This window comes from Telopea speciosissima, chromosome 9 (genome assembly GCF_018873765.1).
Source record: "Telopea speciosissima isolate NSW1024214 ecotype Mountain lineage chromosome 9, Tspe_v1, whole genome shotgun sequence".
Classification (NCBI taxonomy): Eukaryota; Viridiplantae; Streptophyta; class Magnoliopsida; order Proteales; family Proteaceae; genus Telopea; species Telopea speciosissima.
In genome coordinates, this window is record NC_057924.1 from 57,866,507 (window position 1) to 57,876,348 (window position 9,842).

General features: G+C 39.8%; 1 long non-coding RNA gene across 1 annotated transcript; it reads left to right on the forward strand.

The window, feature by feature from the left end:
* The first annotated feature begins 2,354 nt into the window (after nucleotides 1–2,354).
* Nucleotides 2,355–9,362, forward strand: LOC122640220. Its single transcript, XR_006329636.1, has 3 exons — nucleotides 2,355–2,481; nucleotides 7,868–7,874; nucleotides 9,352–9,362. It is a non-coding gene; the product is annotated as an uncharacterized LOC122640220 (long non-coding RNA).
* The last annotated feature ends 480 nt before the right edge of the window (nucleotides 9,363–9,842 follow it).

Below are 9,842 nucleotides of genomic sequence, written 5' to 3' on the forward strand. Positions count from 1 at the left end.
AACACTGTGGCGCCCGCTAACAGATCTAATAAATCATCCAATCTGGGAATGCGAAATCAGTATTTGACTGTGATTTTGTTGATGGCCCTGCTATCGATGCACATCCGCCACGTGCCATTTTTTTTTGGAATCAAAAGTGCAGGGACGGCGCAAGGACTCAAACTTTCGCGAACAAATCCCTTATCCATCAGCTCCGCAACCTATCGCTGCAGTTCTTTGTGTTTTGTGGGGCTCATCCGATAATGTGGAAGGTTTAGTAATGTCGCCCCAGGTATTAATCGATCTGATGTTGAATTTCTCTGAGGGGTGGAAGACCCTGTGGGAGATCAGCAGGAAAGACATCACGAAACTCGTGCAATAGAGGCTGGACCCATTTAGGAATTAAAGGCAACACACTATCCAGAGTACCTATTTTATTCAACAAAATATAAACCACATCAGTATTTTCAAGAGCACCCCTTAAGTCTCGCAAGGAGAGAAGGCCAAGGGTGATTGGATTGGGAACCGCCATCGGCTCTTTCGAAGGAGCCAGGGTGATTTTTTTTCCCTTATGAGTGAAGGTGTAGGTGTTGTAGTACCCATCATGTTTAGTCTTGCGATCAAACTGCCAAGGCCGACCAAGAATAATGTGACTCGCATCCATCGGAAGAACATCGCACCAAATAGTGTCGTAATATGTGGCAGCAATGGAGAGGGAAATCAAACAGCGTTTGGTTACTGTTACCTCAGTTCCCTTCTTGAGCCAAGTCATCTTATAGGGAGAAGGATGGTCCTTAAGCTCCAAATTAAGTTTGCGAGCAGCCTCCTCAGAGACGACATTTTCGCAACAGCCCAAATCGATGATAAGTTGGCAAACCTTCTTGGAGACAGTGCAGGCAGAGTGAAATATATTATGGCGCAGCCAACGGTCTCCAACTTCCATTTGCGGACTGAGAAAGACACGGCGCATCATGAGCATCTCCCGTGTCTCGCATGCAAGGTTTGACCCACTCGTCCCCAAGTCGGGGCTATCATAAACCGGGTCGCCCACCAGTTTGGCTAGATACGGGTCCTCCTCATCGTCTACATCATTCTCGATCAGCAACCCCTACCACTGGATCTTCCTGTTACATTGCGACACGCATTGGCGCAATGTCCCAGTTCGCCACAAGCATAACAACAAACCTCTGCCTTGGATCGCTCACTTGGGTTGGGTGCTTGCCTGGATTGGTTGGACTGTGGAATAGCGGGAATGGAGTGTGCATGCTGACTAATCTTACTCGTTCCAGTCGAAGTGCGAGCAGCAGGGTAAGGTTGTTGTTGGCGACGTTGACGAGAACCTTCGATTTTCAAGGCTCGTTGATGGGCATCGTTCAGATCCCAAATCTCTAACACTTCGATCATGTCTTGAATGTAGGGCTGCAATCCGCCAATGTATTTGTTTATCAGCATCTCCTCTATTGCGAATGAGCAACTCATTAAACTCAGACGTGTATTATGCCACTGTCTTTGTTTCCTGGTGTAAGTGTTGGAAACGATGATAGAGTTCTCACTTGTATGTTCCCGGCAGGAAATACTTGCGAATAAGTTCTTCCATCTTCCGCCACTTAGTGATGGACCGGTGACCATCCTACCGGCGGGTCTGCTTCTCTCATCGCCACCACACGATTGCTTTGCCGTGCAATCGCATCACCATGATGCTAACCTGTTTGTCCTCCGATACTGATCTGGCATCGAAAACTTCATTTACTAACGCCAACCAGTCGACAACTTCATCAGGGGTTTCATTCCCCGTGAATTCCGGGATATCCCCCTTCAATTTCCTAAACCAATCAACTTCTCGTTCTTCTTACGCCAGGTGTCGTGGCGGCCTTCGAGCAGGACGCTCCTCCTCCAACGAGGGTGATAGACTGCCCAAGGTTTACCCGACCTACTAGAATGGCAGGAGGAAGTTCACTGAACAGACTATATTAAAGACATTATAAGATGTAAAGAATTTGAAACAGCCTCTCCTGCTAATGCAAAGCAGCAAAGCAGGGGGTAAGGCTGAGTACATTTGCCCCTCATAAATGCAACAGTAGCAGAAGACTCATGCACTGGGTAGCTCTCTATAAGATATAAAGAATCAGTGTGTAAGTACAAACATTTGTGATCTGTGTGCCTGCTGCATTGTTTCCTACCACAAGTTGCATTAACATATTAAGTAGGGACTGCATTAAAGAGATTTCTTCGTTTTGTTCTTCAAGACTCTTTATCAATGCTCTTACCTCACTCTCCAACCTGGTATGCTCCCACATAACGGCAACACATTTTCTACTTGATGGCCCATTTAAATCCATAGGATGTATTCCAATTCCTGCCAAGCACACCCGGCATGAGTCTCCCATTACTTGGGTGAAGATCTCCACATGCACTGCCTTATCCCTTTGTGTTTCCTCAGGTTTCTTATTGAGGAGGTTTAACATCTATGTCTGCAAGTCGTATTAAAGATAGTGAGTGAGTGTGTGGGAAAGATTACAGATTCCTGAACTCAATTCCAAATTCCTTAATCTAAAAAAAGAAGAGAAATACAGTCTTGGATCAGTTACAATGGTTTTCCTGGACTTAATTGTAAATTTCTTCTACTAATTAAACATGCAAAGAGACAAAACCATATAAGTCCCAATGTCGATTTCTCGGATCATTAACTACATTGGAGGGAATGTCTTAAATGTCAAAGCTAATCATTCCTCTCACTAGCACTCCAAGGCCCAATCCACCTTACGAAAGGATGATATGGTAAACGGAGGCCTCGGTTTCATTTTGACTAATTAGTTTGTTGGTTCTTTATCTGTCAGACTTCTTTTATGCTGATGGCAATGCCCAAGGTGGTTAACTAATCCCATTTTTTGGTTGGTTTTCAGTTTTCTGTTGATTATTTCATTCATTCTATTCTAATAAAATCCATTGCTAATTCCTTTCATGTTCCAATTCTATTCTAACAAAAAAAAATTGAATTTGTGGTGCTGCTGGGGCAGGGGGCACAAAGGACTAAAGATCCTTTCTTGTTTTAATCTTTCATCAGAAAGACGTATTTGCCATGAGAGAACTGATTGGTAACCTACAGATCCATTTGGTTAGAAGTGATTCAACTGAAGTGAGTGAAAAAGCCAAAAGAGAAATAAAATCCTTTTCCTTTTTCCACTTTACTTCCAACCAAATCTCACCTATTGAAAGGTTTCTTATGCTTTTTTCATTTGACTTCATTTTACCAATGCATATTTGATATCGCTTCACTTCTAACCAAATTGTGTTGGATCCTTTTCTTATAGAGTGGTAGAGAAGCAAATATGTAAACAAAATCTATCCAAAGCATTATTATAAATATTACTTGCTGAACCTGAATACAAATTGAAATCTGAGAGAAATTACCATGATAAAGATCTAAGAAGATATTTGTCATTAAAATTCATGATCATTATCACCAAGGTATATAAGGATTAAGTAACTAGACTCATTTACCAAGATACCTTGCCCATTGCAATGGCCAACAGAGAAGGTATAACGACTAACCAACAGCTATAGACGTGTCTATAAGTACCGCGGTCCCCGGGATGGGGTTTCCTCGGCCTTATGGCGACAAGATATGCCTTTCATGAATTATGGCGTATCATTTCGATACATCATTATGGGGATTAGGGTCATGCTTCATCGATTAAAATAAATGGAGTCGCCACCTAAGGTTAGGGCCTAGGACCCAATGGGTTAGCGGAAAGGGCTACGTGATTCTGTATGGTCTAGTCAGAGATTATGGGTAAGTGGTCGGCTTATGAGCGTGGGAAGGTATTAGCACCCCATTCCCGATCAAACCGGTCTTTCTACTAGATGCAAGATTTCAAAAAATTCTCCCTTAATAATGTGTCATATACCAACATGTAAGGCTAGATTATGATGCATCGAACATGACAAAGAAAATAAAAAATCATTTACTATGTACACTACAGAGGACTACTTTAATGGTCTACATTGTGCCAAAAATAGTATAAAAGAAAAAGACAGATACCTGCCAAAGAAATAAAAGAAAGAAAAGAAAATATACGAAATGCGAGATATGCAATATCCCACGGCTCAGGTGGAGACAGACAATCGGCTTGCCTATCTCTTGTCGAACAGAGTAAAGACTATATGAGATGGGTTTCGTTACTCAGACTTCAAGCAGAGCAACGGCTGTATGAGGGATTCTCGTTATCTGTATACAGACAGAATAACGGCTGTAATAAAGGCTTCTTTGTTATCTGTTTACAGACCGAATAACAACTGGGAGAGGTAGTGAGTAGGATTACTTTTTAGGCGGGATAACCAAAGGATCTACCTATTGCCATTGTCAGAGTGATTCCCTACTCTCGGAAAAGATAAACTAGGGAAAAAAACCCTTTCTTCCTTGTTTTGGGGTAATTAAAGGATCTACCCGAGGCTTAGGAGAATCCTCATTCGAAATCACTAAAAAGGGGCTTCAAAGAGAGAAAAAGGGCCGAAAATAGGGTTGGGACCCTCTCCCTCACTCTACTTCCTTTTTTGGGGGAAGGGGACCCTCCAATTTATAGGGGTACCCCGCAAAATGCGGCGCCGTGTGGGGTCCTCCACAGCGCCATGGAAGCCTTCACAGTGCCATAGAGAAAAATTCCACGGCGTCGTGGATGATGTCACTATGGTGACGTTTGTCCTTTTTTGTGGCGCACGTGTTTTTGGGCTCCCAATGGGATTTTTGGGTCTCTCAGGGGTTTTTCTGGGTTTTTTCCTCTCTTTTGACTCTTCATAAAAGTGGTCGGGGAAGGTGAGCAGTACCTCCTTCAGCATTTGGTAAAAGGGTCTTATAAGTCATTTTTAGGTATGTCAATGTGATTTGGCTTAGAAGTAGGGGCAAAAGTCCTTCTTGAGAGAGATACCGATGTCTGTCCATGTCCTATTGTCATCATCGCCGAGGGGGGACAAAATTTAGTGTCTACAGTGTCCGACTACAGTGGTGGTACTTTTGACAGCTCCCATCTTGACGGTTGATTTCAAAGGAGAAGTAGGCAGCTTTTAGTATAGGAAGCCTGAGTGATGTATTTGTTCATACAAGGAAAGCTATGGCTACATTCTTACTGCATTGACTGCTTCTATTCTTCATGTTAATCTGCAATGGATTGTAGAATAACTGCCTTGAAGAGCAGCAGCTCTTGAAGTGGAACATGAATGGCTTGAAACTGTAACACCAACAATGGAAGCGGCTAGCGTATAGGAAGAAAAGGGGAAATCTCTCCATCCAGTCACCATTTCTGCTTCTACTCTTTCTCTTCTTTGAAGTATTGCTTGTTTTGCATGACAGCTCTTCCATTATAAAGCAACGAAAACCCTATGCTGACAAACAGAGTAAAGAGGCATCTCATCCACCAGACATACTATACATAGACAAAAATATCCTTGGTTTTTAAGATCTGGCACACTCTGCCTGTGAGGTTTTGGGCTTGGTTTAGCCTCCCAAATCCAACCCACTTAACCCAAATGCATTCTAAGTTGAGCCAGCCTAAATCTGCACAGGAAAACCTAAGTAAGGTTTCCACTTAGATCAGGACTGTTTCTTGGCAGAGGAGAAGATATATTGTGCTCCACGGTTTGGACTTGAGGGATGTGAAGACAAAAAATGAAAGTGAGACCATGAGAATATACCAAAGGCTCAGCAAAGAAATCAATCATCATATTGTTGCATAAAACACTAGGTTGTCTATCAAAAAAAATCTATGAACTGCTCATTTGACCTATTAGGCTGGGAAAAAAAAAGCATTGAATGTCTTGTTTAATGACTACCAAGAATTGCACTTAGTGCCATAGATGTGATTCCATCATATTGTTAAGTTCTATGTTCTTTTCTACTGTCAGTTTTATCTGTGTTTCATCTACAAATGGAATCCATGGCTCAGCTACTCTTCAAGGCCTTAGCCCAACAAGTTGGTCTCCACCATTCCCTCTAGCTAGAGTGTGATCTTATGTTGAGAATTAAGGAAACATGGCATATTACTAATTTGATTTGACCACAAACCGACTAAGAAAATCCAGCTCTGTATTAAAACTAACAAAATATGTAGAAAGACTTATAACTCTAATTTAAATTTTGCTACCTTCAAGTTTTCAACAATTCCAACTTGCGAAGTTACCTCATCCGCAATTCCAGTTAAATAATATGTAAAAACCGTGGGTAACCGCGATAGCATTAGTTACTCAAGGGTGCCAAAGCTTTGATAGCAGCCAAAAAGCTAAAAAAAAACATGTTTGCACCACCAATGGAAATCACAAATCAAAATTCTTTAACTAGTCTGAAGTCTGAACAACAAATTATAAATAATGGAATGCTATTCAAATCTAAAGCTACTGTGTACTTCTGGTTTCTACAGTGTTTCTTCTCAGAAGAACTTGTTTGGCTCATGCAACTGATTCTTGTTGTCATTTGGGTCACAAAGGGTTGAGTTTCCTGGGTAGCATTGAAGGCATCACAGCTCTCTCATTGAAATTTTGGTTGTTTTATCATATGCCCATCTAATCAAATAAACCTACTATGGTTTTCAATCCACGGGTCCCAAGTTGTAGCCTAGAATGCGGTGAAATTTAGAATTCTCGGCTACAAGTCTACAACTCCAAAGAATAAAATCTCACAGCGTAGCAAAATGTGCTACCTCTCATGTGGATCCCAAATTCTGGATTTCCCCTCTACCAAATCTTAGCACCAAAGAGGAGAGGAAAGGGAATGGGAAATGGGACAATAATACTTTCATAGGAGGTGAAAATGAAAAAGGAAAAAAAAATCCCCGGAATTCGTTGATCAACTTAGCATAGGATAACTATTGGTTTAATAATCATACCATTCTCTCCACTGATGTGTTGCTTACAGGAGGTCCACCCTTCTTAGTATTGTGTATATAAAAAGCTCCAACCTAGAGGGAGGCACTCCATCTGGGTTCTCCTTATGCTAAACAAAAAATATATATTCAACATTAGAAGTGGGGTATTTGAGTGGTCACAAAATATATAAACAAGATTTATGTATAGATTATTATATGCATCTACTCTCCTTTATATTACCTTCCTCTCTTTTTTGTACCAACCTTCTCTTCCCTATAGTGTGGGCCATTTTCTGATTGTACCTATTCTCCTTATTACAGTTGTATATGGCCTAACATATTTGTAACGCATACAAGTTTAACTGATGTAGAGGAGATATCAAAGGAGTATTAGAACCGATTGGACCAGAAAAAGTCCACCCGGAGTGGTCGGAGGTACTAAGCGAGATGGGTCAAATCATATATTAAATCGAAGATCTCGAGAAGCTCTTCAGGGGGCAGAGTCTATGGCGCTGATGTATGCATTTTGTGGCCATCCGGGCGCGTTTTGAAGGCAAAAAAGCCAGCCGAAGTTTAAAATTTGAATTTTTTATTTTAGCACATTTTGAATTTTGAATTGTATTTGAACTATTATATAAGGTCTCTTCAGGGTTTATAAGGTTCATCTTGAAATCAATTGAAATTTGACGTTTTCGTCCTTATCCCTTAACTTGTGGATTCAAGGTCATTTGAGCTAGAACGATATCTAGCCCACCCTACATCTAGTGCGTCATTAATCAAATAGTTTGAAACAAATACATGGAAGTCTCACATACTAAGAGTCAGCCCAATTAAAAAGTTAAAACATAAAGATATGGCCTTAGTATATACTCACAAAAGACTTGCTGAATCAAGAGGACTTTGAGGCATAGCATGAAACCTCATTCTGCTATTATTAGAAACAGGTAGCTTTGTGGTAGCTCTAACAGTGTTGTATATCTTTCATATGCACCAAGAACGAAATTGGAAGCAAAGACAGCTGCAGCAAAGTAAAGGAACATGGTGCAGACGATATAGGTTACAAAAATTTGAAAACGTTTTACTCAATCCACAAAACAGTTTGTCTGTATATGCTAAATCAAGCAGGGTATGAAAGGTAATGTGGAAAATAAATAGCCTACCAATTTTTCCTTCACTAATAATCTTAATCATATTGGCCAAAAGAAAGAACTATATCTGGCTGATAAAAATATGATTGCCCTGCTTGTTCACAAGTTCATTCAAGGCCCAAACTGCCCAAAATTAGCTTAAAGTGTATTTGCAGTAGAGATATGCTAGCTCAATAAATGTTACAAACCTTCCAATTAACCTTGCTGAAGACTATGAAAGAATACAAATCTTCCAAGGACCAATTACGTAGAAGTCACAAGCAACAATTGTCTTATGCATGGCAGGTTTCCTTTGCATACACGTACAACTCTATGTAGCTATCTCCACCTCCGAACATCTCATCAAAGTGGATGACCCTTCCAGTATAGGTGATAAATCTCAATGCACATGAACCATGTCATTGTGAATGCAGTACCTAACAATGGCAATATATCAATAACCATGGATGTTAATAATGGGAGGTGAAAACATGTAATTTCCTGTCTAAACAACAAACATAATGCTATCAATGCCATAATATGAAAACAGATCAAGGAGCTAAAGCATTAGATGAAAGATGATTAATGGATCAAGAGCCATGCAACATGAACTACTGTCTCTTGCTGAAATTTGATTTGGTCCTTATAGAAGTTCGGTTAATGAAGTAGGTTTGTTGTGAAACTGTTTTGCGTTGCTCTAGATCTGCTTATTCATTATGAGAAGGAACTAGAATGAAATAAAACTTTGACGCTAAGGATTAACAAATAAATAAGGATTTTATTGAAGAAACTGTGAATAGAAGGCAAAATTTACAGACTGAATTTAGATTGACAATTGAATTTAGTGAGGTCTGTGAAACAATGTCCATACCTTGGATGTTACTTTGATTAACTTGCAAGCTACATCTTGGACTAATCATCATGGGGGTTGTCTTTTGGGAAGGGCACTTGTCACTTGAGAAACCAATCAAAAGGAAGGTGATCACATGACCCAACAGCTTTGCATTGACTGGTCTCTCCTTGTCCTTTTTTACCAAATCAAAACCTTCCAATGATCTGATTTTGAGAAGATTAGTTGATATCAATTTTTTAGCAAAGAAGAACTTATTAATGTTAAAAAACAGGAAAGCAAAGGGCCAAAAATCCCAAAATTTTACAGAGTTAATGGAGCTTCAACAACAAAAAACACAGAAGGAAAAAAAAAAATAAGCAGCTATATCATGCAAACAAAGGCTACTAAAATTGAAAATGAAAATAAAAAAGTCCATAAGTCACACACAAAATTAAAACAGGAGATTAGAAGGCGAAAAAGCTCATAATTTAGCAAAACTAATGGAGCCTTAACAACAGAAAACAGAAAAGGCGTAAAAATAAAAGCCACACACACAGAGCGAGAGAGAAACAGAGTATTGAAGCTCCTCTTGAGAGAAGATTGGACCTGTAATAATTTTGATGATTAGTTGCTTACATCTTCAAGCATAAATAAAAAAAAATTAATGGGAAAACTATTGATATGTCCACTGTTCATATATACATATTGGAATTTTCTGTCCCAACCAAATATTTCAAGATGATCTTTCTCCCATCTCAAATTTTATAGAGTAAAAGTTCCCAACAACTAGGTCATCAATTTCACATCAGCTACTGTGCTACATCATCAAGCATCCACTTTACTGAACATATTGAGGTAGGGGCATGGATGAAAATTTAAAAAATGGAGTGGGCTTCAGACACACCGACTAAAAGTGCCACTTTAATTTTTTTCACATGGCAAAAATAGCACATTCAATAAAACCAGACTGAATTTTAAATGCCAAAAAGTCAGATTCATTTGAAGAGAGAGAGAGAGAGAGGAGTACCTTGAATAAATTTGTCATGAACA